Genomic DNA, 18,747 nt, shown 5'->3' with positions numbered 1-18,747 from the left:
CACAACCCTTATCTTTGAACTTTTTTAAAACTCAACATCAAAGCTCAATCTTTGCACATAAATACTTTGCATTCTTATAATGATTAAAGGATGTTAGAAATAATGTTAACAAAATTGAGAAAAAGCAAAACTACTGTTTGCATAAGACACCATTTTCATTCCAGTTAGAAGCTTGCCAGTGGACTATATTTATATGCAGATTATTAAACTGCACCTCTAAGATCATGTAGTTTTCTAAAACTGGTACCATCTCTTACTCATCCTTGAAGCACCCAGTACCTAAAATAGTATCTTTCAATAGTATCTTATGTGTGTGGAACCCTGGAATGCCTTAGACATTGGCAAATATTTGACTTGATTTACTTCTGTAAAAGTATATATAGAAGGGAGGTTGCATTCCTTGTTCCATAACTTGGAATTCAAGCAGAGGAAATACTGTTTCTCTGTGAGACAGACCTCACTGCCCACTGACCCCCTGCTCCTTGCCCCCTATTTGTCCACTGTGATCACCAGCCCTATGCCAGTATATTGCCTTCCTTTTGCATGCAGATCACTCGCTGATCACCAGTGACAGCCCACCAATTTCCTGTCTGCAGCCTTTAGCGTGCCCATTGCTCCCCACCCAATGTCCACCTGAGGAGCACCACCCTTTGCCTGCAGACACCCACAGAGCACCTGCACAGCGCCTTCTGCGCATTGCTGCCTGGACGTCCATTGTCAGGGCACCCACAGGTTTGGTTACACATGGTCACTCCCATCTTGGGACACCCCAAGGGTCTGGGAGTCCAGGGACAAGGGGCCTGCAGGTTTGCTGCCATCACTGCCATCTCAGGGCACGGTTGCCTCTGTCTGGGGACACCAGCCAGGGTCTGGAGATATATTGTTGGGGAACCTGCAGGTCTGGTTGTACCTGAGGTCTTCCTGTTGGGAGTGCTAGTGGCCGCCATCTGGGTGCCTCTTTGCAGGGCCACTCCTTTGTGTGAACATATCCCTAGTGGTCTCTCTGCAAGTTGAAATGGCATTGAGACCCAACATGGCGGCCGGCGAGGAAGCAGCACTTTCAATACCTCCACAGTAACGGGACCAGAGAGACCCATTAATACACCTACATGCTACCTGCTGAGAAACCTCTAGCAAAATTCCGCTGAAAGGAGACTTGCCAGGAATTAGTAAGTCTATTGGAAGTATCAATTTGTCTCGGCCACGAGGTGCAGGGGCCCAGTCCCACCGGCGGCCGCCTAAAGGCCGCCGCCACCCTGGCGGCGAACGTTCAAACAGCCACTGCCTGCCCGGGCCCCTGCCGCCTGGCTCTGTAAACCGCCCCCGGCGGTTCGGCGCTGCAAAGGACACCCCCTCCCCCGCCTCGGGTGAACAGCTCCCGACCCCCAGCTCTGCAAACAGCCCCACCCGCCCCGCACTGCGAACAGCCCCGCGAACACCACAGCGAACGGGATACCAACTAGGCAGACAGCTGACATCACAGGCGGAGGACATAACTTCATTGAAACCAGCGAGACAGGTGTGTAATCCCCTAGCCATCTCTCTCCACACAGCGGGGAAACCTTAAGAGCCCCTCCCAGCTCTCCTGTGAGCTCCATAGCCAGACCGAGGGAATCAGGAGTGGCGCGGGACTCGCTCCGGGAACTCCCAGCTACCACTCCCACCAGTGCTGACAACCGAGGTCTCTTGCACCAGCTACCGGGGGCGTGGCTACTGGAGGGCAAGCAAATTCGCTGGGAGTTCTCACCCCCAAGCTCTACAAACATAGGGTCTGAGGGAGGCAAACAGGGAGAGTGTGCCCAGGCGTTCATGAAAACAGGGCTCCCAGGAGCGGCAGACCTGGCGTGTAACCAGTATTGTGGTAAGCGTCACAGGTGAGCGGGGCCTGGCTTGAGGAAACACAAGAGAAGGCCCTAGGCACTCAGGATTGGAGACCCGCCCAGTCTGGGAGGAAGAACTGCTGCACAGTGAATGGTTCCCACCTATTGAGAGGAGAAGCTTGGCCCAGTGGGCACAGCTCCACCTACTGGAAGAGAAGTTAATAGAACTCTATGACTGCATTTATTATTATTTTTTTTTCTTTTTGTTTCATTTTCATTTTTTGTTGGTGTTGTTGTTCTTTAACTTTTTTTAATGTTTTTAATTTTTTTTAATTTTTCTATTTTATTATTATTAGTATTATTTCTTTAAATTTTAATTTTCATTTTTTTATTATCTTATTTTTTTTAAAAAAATTTTTTTCTTTCTTTCTTTATTTTCTATTTTTTTTTCTTTTGTCTTTTCATTTCTTTTCAATTTTCTTATTCCCCCTTCCTTGAATTCTACCTGCCTACTCTCATTCTCTTTAGTGACTTCTTCCCTTCCCTTCTATTATACTTCCTCCCAAGCATCAAATAAATTTATAAGAGTAAACAGTAACTCAGCAGTCAAATAGAACAAGAAGTAACATGAGCAGCTTAAAAAAGCAAGGAAGAAAAGGAGTACAAACAATGAAGGACAGCCTAAATATTCAGGAGGATCTAGAGTCATTAGAAAAATGGTCATATAAAGATCTCAAGGAATACCTTAGACAGATGGAATGGAACCTTAAAGAGGATACGAGACAGCAAATCCAAACAGTGAAAGAACATATTGAAAGTGAATTACATAAACAGATAAAAGAAGAAGTTAAGCATCTTTATCAAGAGATAGAGATTATAAAAAAAATCAAACAATAATTCTAGAAATGAAGGAAACGATAAACCAAATTAAAAACTCAATTGAGAGTATCACTAACAGAATGGAGCAAGTAGAAGCCAGAACGTCAGATTATGAAGACAAAATATATCATCTTGAAAAGAGTCTACCCAACTCAGAAAGGCTGGTAAAAAATCACGAGAAAAACATCCAAGAGATATGGGATAATATAAAAAAACCAAACTTACGAGTCATCGGGATAGAGGAAGGTACAGAGATTCAAACCAAGGGAATGAGTAGCCTGCTGAATGAAATAATTACAGAAAACTTTCCAGAAATAAAAAAGGAAACGGATATACAAATTTTAGATGCATACAGGACACCGAGCACACAAAATCACAGTAGACCAACGCCAAGACACATTGTTATGAAGATATCCAATATACAGAACAAAGAGAAAATATTAAAAGCTACAAGAGAAAGGAGGCAGATTACATTCAGGGGTAAACCAATAAGGTTAACAACGGATTTTTCATCACAGATGCTGAAAGCGAGAAGATCCTGGAACAACGTATTTCAAACACTGAAAGACAATGGTTGCCAACCAAGAATTCTGTATCCAGCAAAATTAAGCTTCAGGTACGACAATGAAATAAAAATCTTTCATGATAAACAAAAGCTAAAAGAATTTGCAGCCAGAAAACCAGCATTGCAAAGCATCTTGAGCAAAACACTACACAAGGAAGAAATGAAAAACAATAACCAAAACCATCAGTGGGAAGTGCCTCTGTAAAGACAGAGGGCGGGTGGAAAGCTAATCATGGAGAAACAAGCTAATTTAAAAAAAAAAAAAGAAGAAGATAAATAATCAAACATGGCTGGAAGTACAAACCATATATCAATAGTAACTCTAAACGTTAATGGCTTAAACTCTCCAATAAAGTGACATAGGCTGGTAACATGGATTAAAAAAACAAATCCAACAATATGCTGCCTCCAGGAGACACATCTGATTGGAAAAGACATACATAGGCTGAAGGTGAAAGGTTGGGAAAAAATATACCATGCACACGGTCCTCGTAAGCAAGCAGGGGTGGCCATCCTCATATCGAATAAAATCGACTTCAAGACTAAGTTAATCAAAAGGGATAAGGAAGGACATTATATACTGTTAAAAGGAACCATTCACCAGCAAGACATAACAATTATCAATATTTATGCACCAAATAATGGTGCTGCGACGTTCATAAAACAAATTCTCCTCAAGTTCAGGAATCAAATAGACCACAACACAATAATCATGGGTGACTTCAACACACCTCTCTCACCATTGGACAGATCCTCCAAACAAAAGTTGAATAAAGAAACTATAGAACTCAATATCACAATCAATAACCTTGACTTAACTGACATATATAGAATATATCAACCATCATCAAGTGGATATACTTTTTTCTCAGCAGTACATGGATCCTTCTCAAAAATAGACCATATATTATGCCATAGGGCAACCCTCAGTAAATATAAAGGGGTGGAGATAATACCATGCACCATATCTGATCATAATGGAATCAAACTGGAAATCAATGTTAAAGAAGGAAGGAAAAATCCTACATCACATGGAAAATGAACAATATGTTACTGAATGATCAATGGGTTACAGAAGACATAAAGGAGGAAATCAAAAAATTCTTAGAGATAAATGAAAATACAGACACAACATATCGGAATCTATGGGACACAATGAAAGCAGTTTTAAGAGGGAAATTCATCGCCTGGAGGTCATTCCTCAAAAAAAGGAAAAACCAACAAATAAATGAGCTCACACTTCATCTCAAAGCCCTAGAAAAGGAAGAGCAAAACAACAGCAAATGTAGCAGAAGGCAAGAAAAATAATTAAAATCAGAGCGGAAATCAACAAAATTGAAACAAAAGAAACTATTGAAAAAATTTACAAAACTAAAAGTTGGTTCTTCAAAAAAATAAATAAGATCGACAGACCCTTAGCCATGCTAACGAAGAGAAGAAGAGAGAGAACTCAAATTACTAACATACGGGATGAAAAAGGCAATATCACAACAGATGCTAAAGAAATACAGAAGACAATTAGAAATTATTTTGAAAAACTATATTCCAATAAAATAGAAGATAGTGAAGACATCGATAAATTTCTTACATCATATAATTTGCCCAGACTGAGTCAGGAGGATATTCACAACTTAAACAGACTTATAACAATGGATGAAATAGAAGAAGCAATCAAAAGACTACCAACCAAGAAAAGCCCAGGACCAGATGGGTATACAGCGGAGTTTTACAAAACCTTTAAAGAAGAATTATTACCAATACTTTTCAAGTTATTTCAGGAAATAGAAAAAGATGGAGCTCTGCCAAATTCATTCTATGAGGCTAACATCACCCTGATTCCAAAACCAGACAAAGACACCTCAAAGAAAGAAAACTACAGACCAATATCTCTGATGAACCTAGATGCAAAAATCCTCAATAAAATTCTGGCGAATCAGATACAAAGGCACATCAAAAAAATTGTGCACTATGATCAAGTAGGATTCATACCTGGGATGCAAGGATGGTTCAATATACGGAAATCAATAAATGTTATACACCACATCAATAGACTTAAAGATAAGAACCATATGATCATCTCGATAGACGCAGAAAAAACATTCGACAAAGTACAGCATCCCTTTATGTTCAAAACATTAGAAAAACTAGGGATAACAGGAACTTACCTCAACATTGTAAAAGCTATCTATGCTAAGCCTCAGGCTAGCATCATTCTGAATGGAGAAAAATTGAAGGCATTCCCTCTAAAATCTGGAACAAGACAGGGATGCCCTCTATCACCACTTCTATTCAATATAGTTCTCGAAACACTGGCCAGAGCAATTAGACAGACGAAAGAAATTAAAGGCATAAAAATAGGAAAAGAAGAACTTAAATTATCACTATGTGCAGTTGACATGATTCTATACCTAGCAGACCCAAAAGGGTCTACAAAAAAACTACTAGAACTAATAAATGAATTCAGCAAAGTGGCAGAATATAAAATCAACATGCATAAATCAAAGGCATTTCTGTATATCAGCGACAAAACTTCTGAAACGGAAATGAGGAAAAACACTCCATTCACAATATCCTCAAAAAAAAATAAAATACTTGGGAATCAACCTAACAAAAGAGGTGAAAGATCTATACAATGAAAACTACAGAACCCTAAAAAGAGAAGTAGAAGAAGATCTTAGAAGATGGAAAAATATACCCTGTTCATGGATAGGCAGAACTAACATCATCAAAATGGCGATATTACTAAAAGTTCTGTATAGGTTTAATGCAATGCCAATCAAAATCCCAATGGCATTTCTTGTAGAAATAGATAAAGCAATCATGAAATTCATATGGAAAAATAAAAGACCCAGAATAGCAAAAGCAATTCTAAGCAGGAAGTGTGAATCAGGCGGTATAGCGATACCAGATTTCAAACTATATTACAGAGCAATAGTAACAAAAACAGCATGGTACTGGTACCAAAACAGGCGGGTGGACCAATGGTACAGAATAGAGGACACAGAGACTAATCCACAAAGCTACAACTATCTTATATTTGATAAAGGGGCTAAAAGCATGCAATGGAGGAAGGATAGCATCTTCAACAAATGGTGCTGGGAAAACTGGAAATTCATATGCAACAAAAAGAAACTGAATCCCCTCCTCTCGCCATGCACAAAAGTTATCTCAAAGTGGATCAAGGAGCTAGATATCAAATCAGAGACTCTACGTCTGATAGAAGAAAAAGTTGGCTCCGATCTACGTATTGTGGGGTCGGGCTCCAAATTCCTTAATAGGACACCCATAGCACAAGAGTTAATAACAAGAATCAACAAATGGGACTTACTTAAACTGAAAAGTTTTTTCTCAGCAAGAGAAACAATAAGAGAGGTAAATAGGGAGCCTACATCATGGGAACAAATTTTTACTCCTCACACTTCAGATAGAGCCCTAATATCCAGAGTATACAAAGAACTCAAAAAATTAGACAATAAGATAACAAATAACCCAATCAACAAATGGGCCAAGGACCTGAACAGACACTTCTCAGAGGAGGACATACAATCAATCAACAAGTACATGAAAAAATGCTCACCATCTCTAGCAGTCAGAGAAATGCAAATCAAAACCACCCTAAGATACCATCTCACTCCAGTAAGATTGGCAGCCATTATGAAGTCAAACAACAACAAGTGCTGGAGAGGATGTGGGGAAAAGGGTACTCTTGTACATTGCTGGTGGGACTGCAAACTGGTGCGGCCAATTTGGAAAGCAGTATGGAGATTTCTGGGAAAGCTGGGAATGGAACCACCATTTGACCCAGCTATTGCCCTTCTCGGACTATTCCCTGAAGACCTTAAAAGAGCGTACTACAGGGACACTGCTACATCGATGTTCATAGCAGCACAATTCACAATTGCTAGACTGTGGAACCAACCCAGATGCCCTTCAATAGATGAATGGATAAAAAAAAAATGTGGCATTTATACACCATGGAACATTACGCAGCACTAAAAAATGACAAAATCATGGAATTTGCAGGGAAATGGATGGCACTAGAGCAGATTATGCTCAGTGAAGCTAGCCAATCCCTAAAAAACAAATACCAAATGTCTTCTTTGATATAATGAGAGCAACTAAGAACAGAGCAGGGAGGAAGAGCAGGAAGAAAAGATTAACATTAAACAGAGACATGAGGTGGGAGGCAAAGGGAGAGAAAAGGGAAATTGCATGGTAATGGAGGGAGACCCTCATTGTTATACAAAATTACATATAAGAGGGTGTGAGGGGAATGGGAAAATAAACAAGGAGAGAAATGAATTACAGTAGATGGGGTAGAGAGAGAAGATGGGAGGGGAGGGGAGGGGGGATAGTTGAGGATAGGAAAGGTAGCAGAATACAACAGTTACTAATAGGGCATTATGTAAAAATGTGGATGTGTAACCGATGTGATTCTGCAGTCTGTATTTGGGGTAAAATTGGGAGTTCATAACCAACTTGAATCTAATGCATGAAATATGATATGTCAAGAGCTTTGTAATGTTTTGAACAACCAATAAAAAATAATTAATTAATTAATTAATTAATTAAAAGAAATGGCATTGAGATCTTCAGACTGAAGCAAGGCAGAGCCTGGGGAATCTGAAGCCCGGGTCTGTCAGATTGCAGCTGCAACTGCATGGGCCAGTCTGTGCCTGGCAAGCCTGTGGAAAGCTGGAGACTGGGAGCAGTTTCCCTGGGGAAGCACAGGATGAGAAACTGGAAAAAAATGGGCTCTCTCCTGCTCAATGAGTCCTGAAGTGTGTGGGTACAGAAGGGGCCCAACTACAATGGTGGGAAGACTGGAATAGGGCATCAGGGCATCTTGGTATGGGCTCACCAAGTCATCTGATCAGGCACCCACTGGACTGGAGCTACCATTAAACTTCAGACAACCCCACCTATCGGCACTAAAAGGAAGCTGAGAAAATTTCTGAAAGCTAATAGAAGCAGTTGGTCAATTTTTCATACAGACTTTACCTTTTATATTCCCCTCTCTCACATCTCTACCATCTTTGAATCCAAATATTTTTCATGCATCAATTTATTGAGGAGTGGGTTGTCTAAATAGTATATTACAGTTTGGTTGTGTATTCTTATATTTTTATTTATTTTCAATTTGTATATATTTTCTCTCTCACTTATCTGGCTCCCTGGATTCTCTTTCTCACTTCTCTCATGCTAACAGCCAACCTCTATTAATTCCTCCTTTGCTCTTACTATGAATGTTTATCTCTGTCTTCTTCCTCATAAACATCAAATCCTACACTACCTATGTGTCCTCTTTGTTCATCATTTGAAACTATAAACCCATTTATCAAAATTACTGTTTACATTGTAGACAATAATTGAACACATCATTTCTGTTTATTGTGACAAAACTGTAGACATTCAATAGGAGCTATTTCATTTGAGGTTGTATATTGTTTGCATTGGGTGTTGTTAATATTGCTCTCCCCCTTAAAGGTGAGGTACTACAAGACTTCAGGGACACTATAAGACCATGGGATAGAAACTACACTGCCTCAGATCCACAAACAACATGAAAAAAAAACAAGGAAACAAAGTGCCTGAAACAAACCAAAATGTTCCGACAATAGAATCTGTAGATAACACAGTAGGAGTAATGTCAGAGAAAGAGTTTAGAACATATATAGTTAAATTAATCTGTGAAGTAAAGGGTTGTATAACCAGTGGAGTCAAAGAGAAAATACAGGAAGTGCTTTCACTTCAATAAAGCATAGAGATTGTGAATAAAAACAAGCAGAAATACTCAAAATGAAGAAATCAATAAACCAAATTATAAATTCAATAGAAAGCATCACCAACAGACTAGACCAATTGGAAGACATAACCTCAGGCAATGAAGACAAAATATATGCTCTTAAAATAAAGTCAATCACCCAGAGAAGATGGTAAGAAACCATGAACAGAACTTCCAAGAAACATGGGATAACATGAAAAGACCAGATTAATCAGAATAGATGAAGGTATGGAGATACAAACCACAGGAATGCACACTCTTATTAATGGAATAATATCAGAAATGGAAAATCAACTACAAGAGGCTTACATGATCCCCAATGTACAAATTACAGCAGACCCACACCAAGGCACATTATAATGAGAATGACTAGCATACAGAATAAGGTTAGAATTTTAAAAGGCTCTGAAGGAAAAAAATAAAATTACATATAGGGAGATACCAATTTGGATCTCAGCTGATTTCTCAACCCAGACCCTCAATGCCAGGAAGTCCTGGAATATTTTATATATATATATATATATATATATATATATATATATATATATATATATATATATATATATCAAGCTCTGAAAGAAAAGGGATACCAACTGAGAATTTTATATCCAGCAAAACTAAGCTTCAGATTTGAAGATGAAATTAAAACCTTCTTTTATAAACAAAAATTAAAAGAATTAACAACTAGAAAGCTTGCACTATACAACATTCTCAGCAAAATATTCCATGAAAAGGAAAAAAAATGAAAATCAGCAAAGGGAGGAATTACACTAAAGGAAAAGTCAATCAAAGGAGAAACTAAGTCAAGTTAAAGACCAAAATAAACCAAAATGACCAGAAATACAAAACATATTTTTACAATAATCCTGAATGTTAATGACCTTAGTCATCAATCAAAAGACACAGATTGGCAGATTGAATTTTTTTTAAAAAGACCCAACAATATGCTGTCCTCACGATACTCACTTCCTAGGAAAAGACATCCATAGACTGAAGGTGAAAGGATGGGAGAAAACATATCACTCACATTGACTGTGTAAAGCAGCAGGGGTTTCCATCCTCATATCAGATAAAGTGGACTTCAAGGCAAAGTTAATCAGAAGGGATAAAGAAGGACATTTCATACTGCTTAAGGGAACCATACATCAACAAAATATAAAAATCATAAATATACAGGCCCCAAATAATGGAGTATCTATGTACATCAGACAAAACTCTTCTCAATTTCAAGAATCAAATAGACCACAACACAATAATACTGGGTGACTTTTTTTAAATATTTGCTTTAGTTGTAGTTGGACACAATACCTTCATTTTATTTTTATGTGGTGCTGAGGATCAAAGCCAGCACCCACACAAGCAAGGCAAGCATTCTACCTCTGAGCCACAATCCCAGTCCCAATACTGATTGATTTTAACTCATCGTTCACCACTAGATAGATCTTCAGAACAAAAACTAAACAAAGAATCTAGAGAGCTAAATAATACAATCAATAATTTAGACTTCATGGACATGTATAGAGTGTTTCATCTATCATCGTTGAATACACTTTCTTCTAAGCAGCACATGGATCCTTCTCTAAAATAAACCATGTTATGCCACAAAGCAACTCTTAGCAAATACAGAAAAAAATAGAAATACTACAGAAATAATACATTCTGTCAGATCATAATGGAATGAAACTAGAAATCAAGGATAAAATAAAAAATAGAAGCTACTCCAACACCTGGAGACTAAATAACATGCTATTGAATAATGAATGGATAGAAGAAAACAGGGAGGAAATTTTAAAAACTTAGAGACCACTGATACAACATACTAAAAAACTTAGAGACCACTGATACAACACATCAAAATCTCTGGGACACTATGAAGGCAGTGCTAAGAGGAAAGTTTGTTACATTGAGCTCATACATTAAAAGAATAAAAAGTCAACAAATAAATTACCTAATATTACATCTCAAAGTCCTAGGAAAAAAAGAAGAAATCAACACCAAAAGCAGTGGAATACAGGAAATAACTAAAATTAGAGCTGAAATCAATGAAAATTAAACAAAAGAAACAATTGAAAAAATTGACAAAACAAAAAAAATTGGTTCTTTAAAAAAATAAATAAAATTGATAAACCCTCAGTCACACTAACAAACAAACGGAAAGAGAAAATTAAAATTACTAAAATTTATGATGAAAAAGGAAACATCACAATGGACGCTACTGAAATACAAAAGATAATTAGAAACTATTTTGAAAAATTATACTCCAAACATAGAAATTCTCAGACATCAACAAATTTCTAGAGAAATATGACCCACCCAAATTGAATCAGGAAGACATACACAATTTAAACAGATCAATTTCAAGCAAGGAAATAGAAGATGCCATCAAAAGCCTGTCAACCCAGGATCAGACAGATTCTCAGCCAAGTTCTACATGACCTTCAAAGGAGAATTAACACCAATAAAACTCAAATTATTCTATGAAATAGAAAAGGAGGGAACATTTCCAAACTCATTCTATGAGGCTAGTATCACCCTGATACCAAAACCAGACAAAGATACATTAAGGAAAGAAAACTTCAGACCAATATCCCTGATGAACATAGATGCAAAAAATTCTCAATAAAATTCTGGAAAATCACATACAAAAACATATTAAAAAGATAGTGCACTATGATCAAGTAAGTTTATCCCAGGGATGCAAGGTTGGTTCAAGATATGGAAATAAATAAATGTAACTCAACACATCAATAGACTTCAGACAAGAATCATATGATTATCTCAATTTATGCAGAAAAAGCATTTGACAAAATACAGCACCTCTTCATGTTCAAAACACAAGAAAAACTAGGAACAGTAGGAACATACTCAACATTGTAAAAGCTGTGCATGCTAAACCCAAGGCCAACATCATTCTAAATGGAGGAAAAGTGAAAGCATTCCCTCTCCAAAACAGAAACTTTTTTGGATTGCTTCATTGGTAATTTCCTCCCTTCCTTTCTCTCTGTCTGCAAATCCTGTATCTTGAATTTTGAAATCTTGTATAAAACCTCTAGATTTCTTATCATTTACATCCCATTCCCTCAATTTTCTTTCTTTATATTTTTGTTCTACTTCTTGTGCTATTTCCTCAACTTTGCCTTCTAACTCAAATTCTTTTGATATTTTTTTGTCTTCTATCATACTTTTAGCTTATTTTTAGTTCTTAAGTAATCATCCATGTTTCTATAGCCTCTTGTTCTTATTTCATTGATTCTGTGATATCTTCTCTTATCTACAATTAACTACAGACATTTGTCCTCCTGTTACCAGCATTTCCTCTTTTCTTTGAATTGTTTATTCAAAGAAAATATTATTGTTTATTCAAAAATAATTTATTACAACCAGAGGTATGAAAATTGTGCTTTATATGTGTATATGAATTGTAATGCATTCTGCTATCATATATAAAAATTTTAAAAAATGAAAAAATAATAATTTATTATTTTGTTTTTCATTTTCAGTGTAAGAGACTCCTCAAATGTCTAGTAATCCTTGGTTTTCCATAAATACTTATAAATAATATGTGTTATTGGGTAATTTTGAGGCTTTGTGAAACTTATTGACTGTGTTTTGCTGGAAGGTGATCATATGCAGACATTTTGTTGTTTACTTGGATCTACTAGTTTCCTTAGAGGATATTTTCTAATTTTCCTGATTATTTAAGTCTAGTAGTCAGTGTTCTAAAAAAATCACTGGAGAAAAGAGGGCTGAAGTCCCACTTTTTAAAATACTTTTATTTATTTTTCTTATTTTCAGTATAGTATCTTATCCTTGCTTTCTCCTGAATACAGATATTTTATGATTCAACAATTTTATTGAATAAATCTCTGATCTCCTGCTATATAGTACAGGGAGGGTAGTTTGCACAAAAAGGAAGGGAGATCTGAAGAGCTAACTTCTCTTTTAAATTCACTTAATCCTTTAGTTTTCCAAGCATCTTTCATGGCCATGTCCAAAGTTACTGGTTTCTCTTTTTACTGATGATACCCTATGTTGTGTGGCACATGTACATTGGATTTTTATTGGCCTCCATATTCATTTGTGAAGGATGTCATAACAAAGTAAAAAAAACTGGAGGGCTTAAAATAACTGACATTGATCGTCTCATGATTCTAGAGACCAGAAATCCAAATCAATGTTTCAGCAGGGCAATCAATGTTCTCTCTGAAGTTGCTAATAAAGATCAATTCCAGGCCTCTCTTGACTTGTGGTACCGTGCCTAACTCCACTCTCCATCTTCACGTGGTATTCTCTCTGTGTGTCATCACATTGAACCATCTCTTGGTGCATATCTGTCTCTGTGTCCAAATTTCCCCTTTCTATAAAGATACCAATCAAATTGAATTAAGATCCACCCTAAAGACCTCATCTTAACTTGGTTAAACATGCAAAGTTCCTATTTCTCAGTAAGGTCACTTTCTGAGGTAGTGGGGTTAGAACCTCAACATACCAACATACCTTATTTGAATGGACACAATTCAACCCATGACACTCCCTCCCTCACCACTTGTCTTAGGTTATAGCTTTGTCCAGCCTATTAAATATGTTAAATCTTTTCTATCTATTTTTCAGACCTCAGATTTTTGTTTGATATTTCTTATGTGATGTTACTTTATAGTTCCCTTCATTCTTTTGTATTTATGTCATGGCAGAGTAGAGAAAAATGTGTATGCTCAGTGTGTGACACTTAATCTCCATAAGAATTATTTTAAAACTTACATCATATTACATCAGTACCCAGCTCAATCATCCAATGGCTTCCCAAAACATTAAGAATAAAATCCTAAATCCCTATCATAGTTCACAGGATCAGTACAACCTAACCTTTCAAAGTGTCTCCTCCCTCTCATCCTTTGCATGCCCTATTCCAACCACATGGCCTCTTTGCTAGTCTTCAGAATTGCCAAGCATGTTCCCACTTCAAGCCCTTTGGATTTACTGGTTTATCTTCTTTATATATTCATGAGTTTTGCACCTTTACAACATGCAGGCGTCTATTCAAAATTCTCCTCCTAAGAAATAAAATTTTGGGATCATTGTCTTAGTTTGGTTTCTGCCAAGGCCAACTCTGAGACCAAGATTAAGTGTAAAGATTTTAATATGTAATTCCTGTAAACAGGGTAAGGAGACAGGAAAATGAGGAATAGAAGTCAATGAACAGTATGTTTTGAGAAAATCACTACTGTGGGCATCTGAGGCTCAATCTACTGGAGATTCCCTGAGAGACTGAAATATACTAAAAAATTATCACTAACACTATCCCTCATTGGTTGAAGATTGTTTCAGGGAACTTGAATTCCCAGCCTGCTTCACTCAGACCATTGAACATAGTAATCTCCCAACCAACACTTATTGAATAAATAAATGGAATGTGGAAAATTTTCTGGAGATAATAATTAAAATAAAAATAAGAAATCTGAAAGGAATTTTAATGCTTACTAATGATTCTCTAAAAACAAAAAAAGTTAGTGCTATAGTATGTTTCTGGGTTTTTAAAAAATATGTATATATAATCATGAACCACATAACATTTCCGTCAATGATAGACTATGATATATAAAAGTGATCCCATAAGATTATAATAGAGCTAAAAAATTCCTAACTCCTAGTGAAACATAGCCATCAAAAAAAATCGTAGTACATTTAACAAGGCAGTAAGTAACTCAGTGAGACCCTGTCTCTAAATAAAAAATATAAAATAGGGCTGGGGATATGGCTCAGTGGTTGAGAGCCCCTGAGTTCAATCCCCAGTACCCCCGACAAAACAAATTATAGTACCTATCTGGGGATGTAGCTCAGAGGTATATTGTATGCTTGGCACATGTGAGGCACTGAGTTTAATCCTGAGCACCACATAAAAATAAATAAATAAATAAATAAATTAATTAAAGGTGTCCTTCAACACCTAAAAAAATTTTTTTTTAAAAAAGTCATAGTACAATGTATCACTCATATGATTGTGATGATACTGGTATAACAAACTTATTGCATTGCCATTCATATATCTAGCAGTATAGTGTATACTGCTAGATATAGCACATTATATTTAATAATGACAATAAACAGCTATGATACTTGTTTATGTATTTGTCATCCTATACATTTTATCATTATTTTAGAGTATATTCTTTCTACTATTAAAATATATTTACTATAGAATAGTATGCCTTGTTATAGTGGTAGCAGCCTCATACATCTTTGTTGAACTCTATCCCTTGATTGCTTCATTTTCTTTTATATTTGCTTTAATCTCATGTTGATTTTTCATCGTGGCACTAGGAGCAACAGACTATCCCATATAATATACCATACAGTGTAAGTACATTGTGGGCTATACAGGCTTTTGTAAGTACACCCTATGATGTTTACACAAAACAAAAATTACCTATTGGTGCATTCTGCAGAACAAATTTCTGGATCAAGATGGCTGCTCCACTCTCTCCATGCCCCAGCTAGTGGAAAAGGGGGAGAGAGAGAGGAAAAAATGGGCCTGATCCTTTTAAAGACATAATACAGAGAAGGCACACATCACTTTTACTCATAGAATTGTCTAAATACACATCACATGAGCAAGTCTAGTTCCAAAAAAGGCTAGAAATGCAATCATTAATTGAGGGCACTCAGTCAAAACTTAGGATACTTTTATTTAAAAAGAAAGGAAAATAAACATCAGTGAACCAAGAGCAATGTCACTCACAATTAAGTATACTTGAATATGAACAGAAAAATTCTGAAAGAATAGTAATAGGTTCTGGAGATGTAGAACAGTATCACAGAGGTCTAGGTTAGGAAATGGCCTACTTATTTGGTTAATCACTTTATATTGTTTGGAATAATTTCTAGGTATGAATATTACAACAGTGGCATTAGAAATGCACTTAGTTCATTTCCGTGCAATCTCAGTGCACTCAGATGTTTTCCATAACTGGTCATACATCTTCTTCCCCAATGAGCATTAAGAGATAAATTTTAATTTTTTAAATATGTTATCTTTAAACTACTTTAAGGAATTATTTGGACAACTCAGTCTTTTTTGTTTTGATTTGCCTTGTTTAAGCATCCACTCTCGAATCACCCCCATTCCCTTCCATCCTTCCAAACGGGCACAAAGCTGTGTGATGGAGAGGGCTCGTGTGTTCTCATGGCATTGGGGAAAATGAGAGCTCTGTCTGCACTAGTGCTTGCCTTCAGATTTGGGCAATTCTTGCACTATGGGTAGTAAGGATCCATCTCTGATACTTTGCCATCTGTTCCTGAGGCTCCTGGAGAAGGAGTCTGACACACATCCTGTCTCTGCCCATTCACATTGCTACACCATTCCAACCCATGCCAAGCAAGACCTCCCTATAGAAGGGTGGACACCCAGCATACTACAGCAATGAGACCAATTGTGCTCTATCCTCAATGTGCTCTTGCAAGAATAATTGCTCCCATCCCCTCAAATGATCTAACACTTCTCCCCTCCAGGATTTCAGTCTGGAGAGGTGAGGCGAGGATATCCATATATAATTTTCTTTCTCTCTCTCCTTCTCAGTCTCCTAGTATCATAATAGGCAGATTCGGGCTTTCTTCTTTATTTTTTTAAAAAAAATTTTATATTCATATAAGAACATAGGAAACTTATTTCTGATTCATTCTACTGTCTTTCCTATTCCCAATCCCCCTCTCTTTCCTTCATTCCCCTTTGAGGCTTTCTTCTTTATTCAATCCCTCTTCCACCCTACAATAGCAAGCCTTGTGGCCTAACTATCATCTTTTGAGGCAGTACCATTTCAAAGCTAGAAAGAAACTCTGTAAGTTAAATTTCCAGACATGTCTTGATATACTAATGGGGGATACACAATTTGAAAAATTCTTTTTCTCAATAAAGTCTAGATTTCAAAGTTATTATAAGAATTGGGGAGGTAGTTACAAGTGTACCTCTTTGTTCTTTTTATTTAAAATTTGGAAAATCACACATTGGTAGAGAGAAATAATAAAATGTCAGTATTGTACAGATTCGAAATTATAAACATTGCCATATTGTTTCATCTGTAGCCCTCCTTTTTCTGCTTTACTGTTCTAAAATAAATTTCAGGTACACATATTATTTTTCTGTCTCCTTGTATTCTTTTAGTAGGTTCAAATTCACCAACTCCCAGGAAAATAGCAGTTGGGTGTTTTAGACTCACTAGGAAGAAAATCTTGAGCACAGAAATGCATTAAAAAAATTTCTGGGAAATATCAAATTAAAAGACAAGTGGTTTGGGCTGGGCTTGTGGCTCAGTGGTGGAGTGCTTGCCTAGCACATGTGAGGCACTGGGTTTGAACCTCAGGACCACATAAAAATAAATAAATTAAATAAAGACATTGTATCCATCTACAACTAAAAAAAAAATTAAGACAAATGGTTTACACAAAAATGCCCCTTTTTCCATTTGGAATAGTAAATGCCAAGATTTCTCACCTTAACTTGACAACACTCACATGAAAGTCTCTTAGGTTTGGAATACTCACTCTTTCAATGGCTCTTTGTTATTTACTCTCAATAAAAAAAAAAAAGTATTTGAAAATTTCACTTTTCTTTTTGAATTTTTTAATTTGAAAGTATAATGTTTATTTTTTATTATATTCAATGATAGAAAATCAGAATGGAAATTATAGATTCACTATTAGTATAAATATGGCTTTTTTTTTAAGGGTTCAGAAGGAGGGGTATACACTGTAACCATATTGATGTGGTTAGGACATTTGTAGAATTGAATAGGAATTTTTCCACTTAAAGTTTCCAGATATTCTATTATGTAACTATAATACTTCTATAGAAAAATAACATTTTAAGAAATAGGAAAAAATAAAGATTCTAAGGATTTTCTTAATGTAATTTTCCAAACTCTTTGTTTTTCATTTTACCTGGTAGTCTTGCAAAATTACAAATTATTTCCAATATTTATCCAATTACACACTATATACCAAAAGTTCCAGATGGCTTCTCATAACAAATTTAAAGCAATCTTGTTTCTATTAAACACACTCCATGAAAAATTTCAAAGGATAAATGATGCAAATATATTTTGGCAGGGAGACCAAACACTTTAGGATGCATAAATCTCTTTTTGCACTCTGGGATATGTGGGAAGGCTATTCAAATGGTGAGAAAATTCTGCTGGTTGTACAAAGCTGGGTGAACAGGAATAAGAAAACCTGAGTTCTAATCTCTTTTCCGTTCTAACTTGATCTGCAATTCAAGAAGTTTTCTAACCTACCTGAGCCTGTTATCATATGCAAAACCTACGGAGAATCAGCCTTTCACATCACAGACAGTATGTTAGACAAAGCTAAAGAGTAATTTTACCATTATTGGTTTTGAACAAGTGTCTGTTCATCCAAAAAGAATTAGATGATAAACTAGGTGCAGTGGCACACTCCTATGATCCCAGTGGCTCAGGAGGCTAATGAAGGAGGATCATGAGTTCAAAGTCATCCTCAGCAAATTAGCGAGGCCCTAAACAACTCAGAGAGACCCTTACTTTAAATAAAATATAGAAAAGGGCTGGGATGTGGCTAAGTGGTTCTATCCCCAATACAAAAAATAAATAAATAAATGGCAATTGAGAAAAGTGTCCTATTAGTAGTAATGTTAAACAGGCCTAATTCAAGTCCACAAGCTTAATGGAAAT

Source organism: Marmota monax, unplaced genomic scaffold (genome assembly GCF_021218885.2).
Source record: "Marmota monax isolate L192 unplaced genomic scaffold, Marmota_monax_Labrador192_F-V1.1 WCK01_AAM20220418_F8-fsc00132, whole genome shotgun sequence".
In the NCBI taxonomy this organism is placed as follows: domain Eukaryota; kingdom Metazoa; phylum Chordata; class Mammalia; order Rodentia; family Sciuridae; genus Marmota; species Marmota monax.
This window is presented reverse-complemented; position numbering follows the sequence as displayed.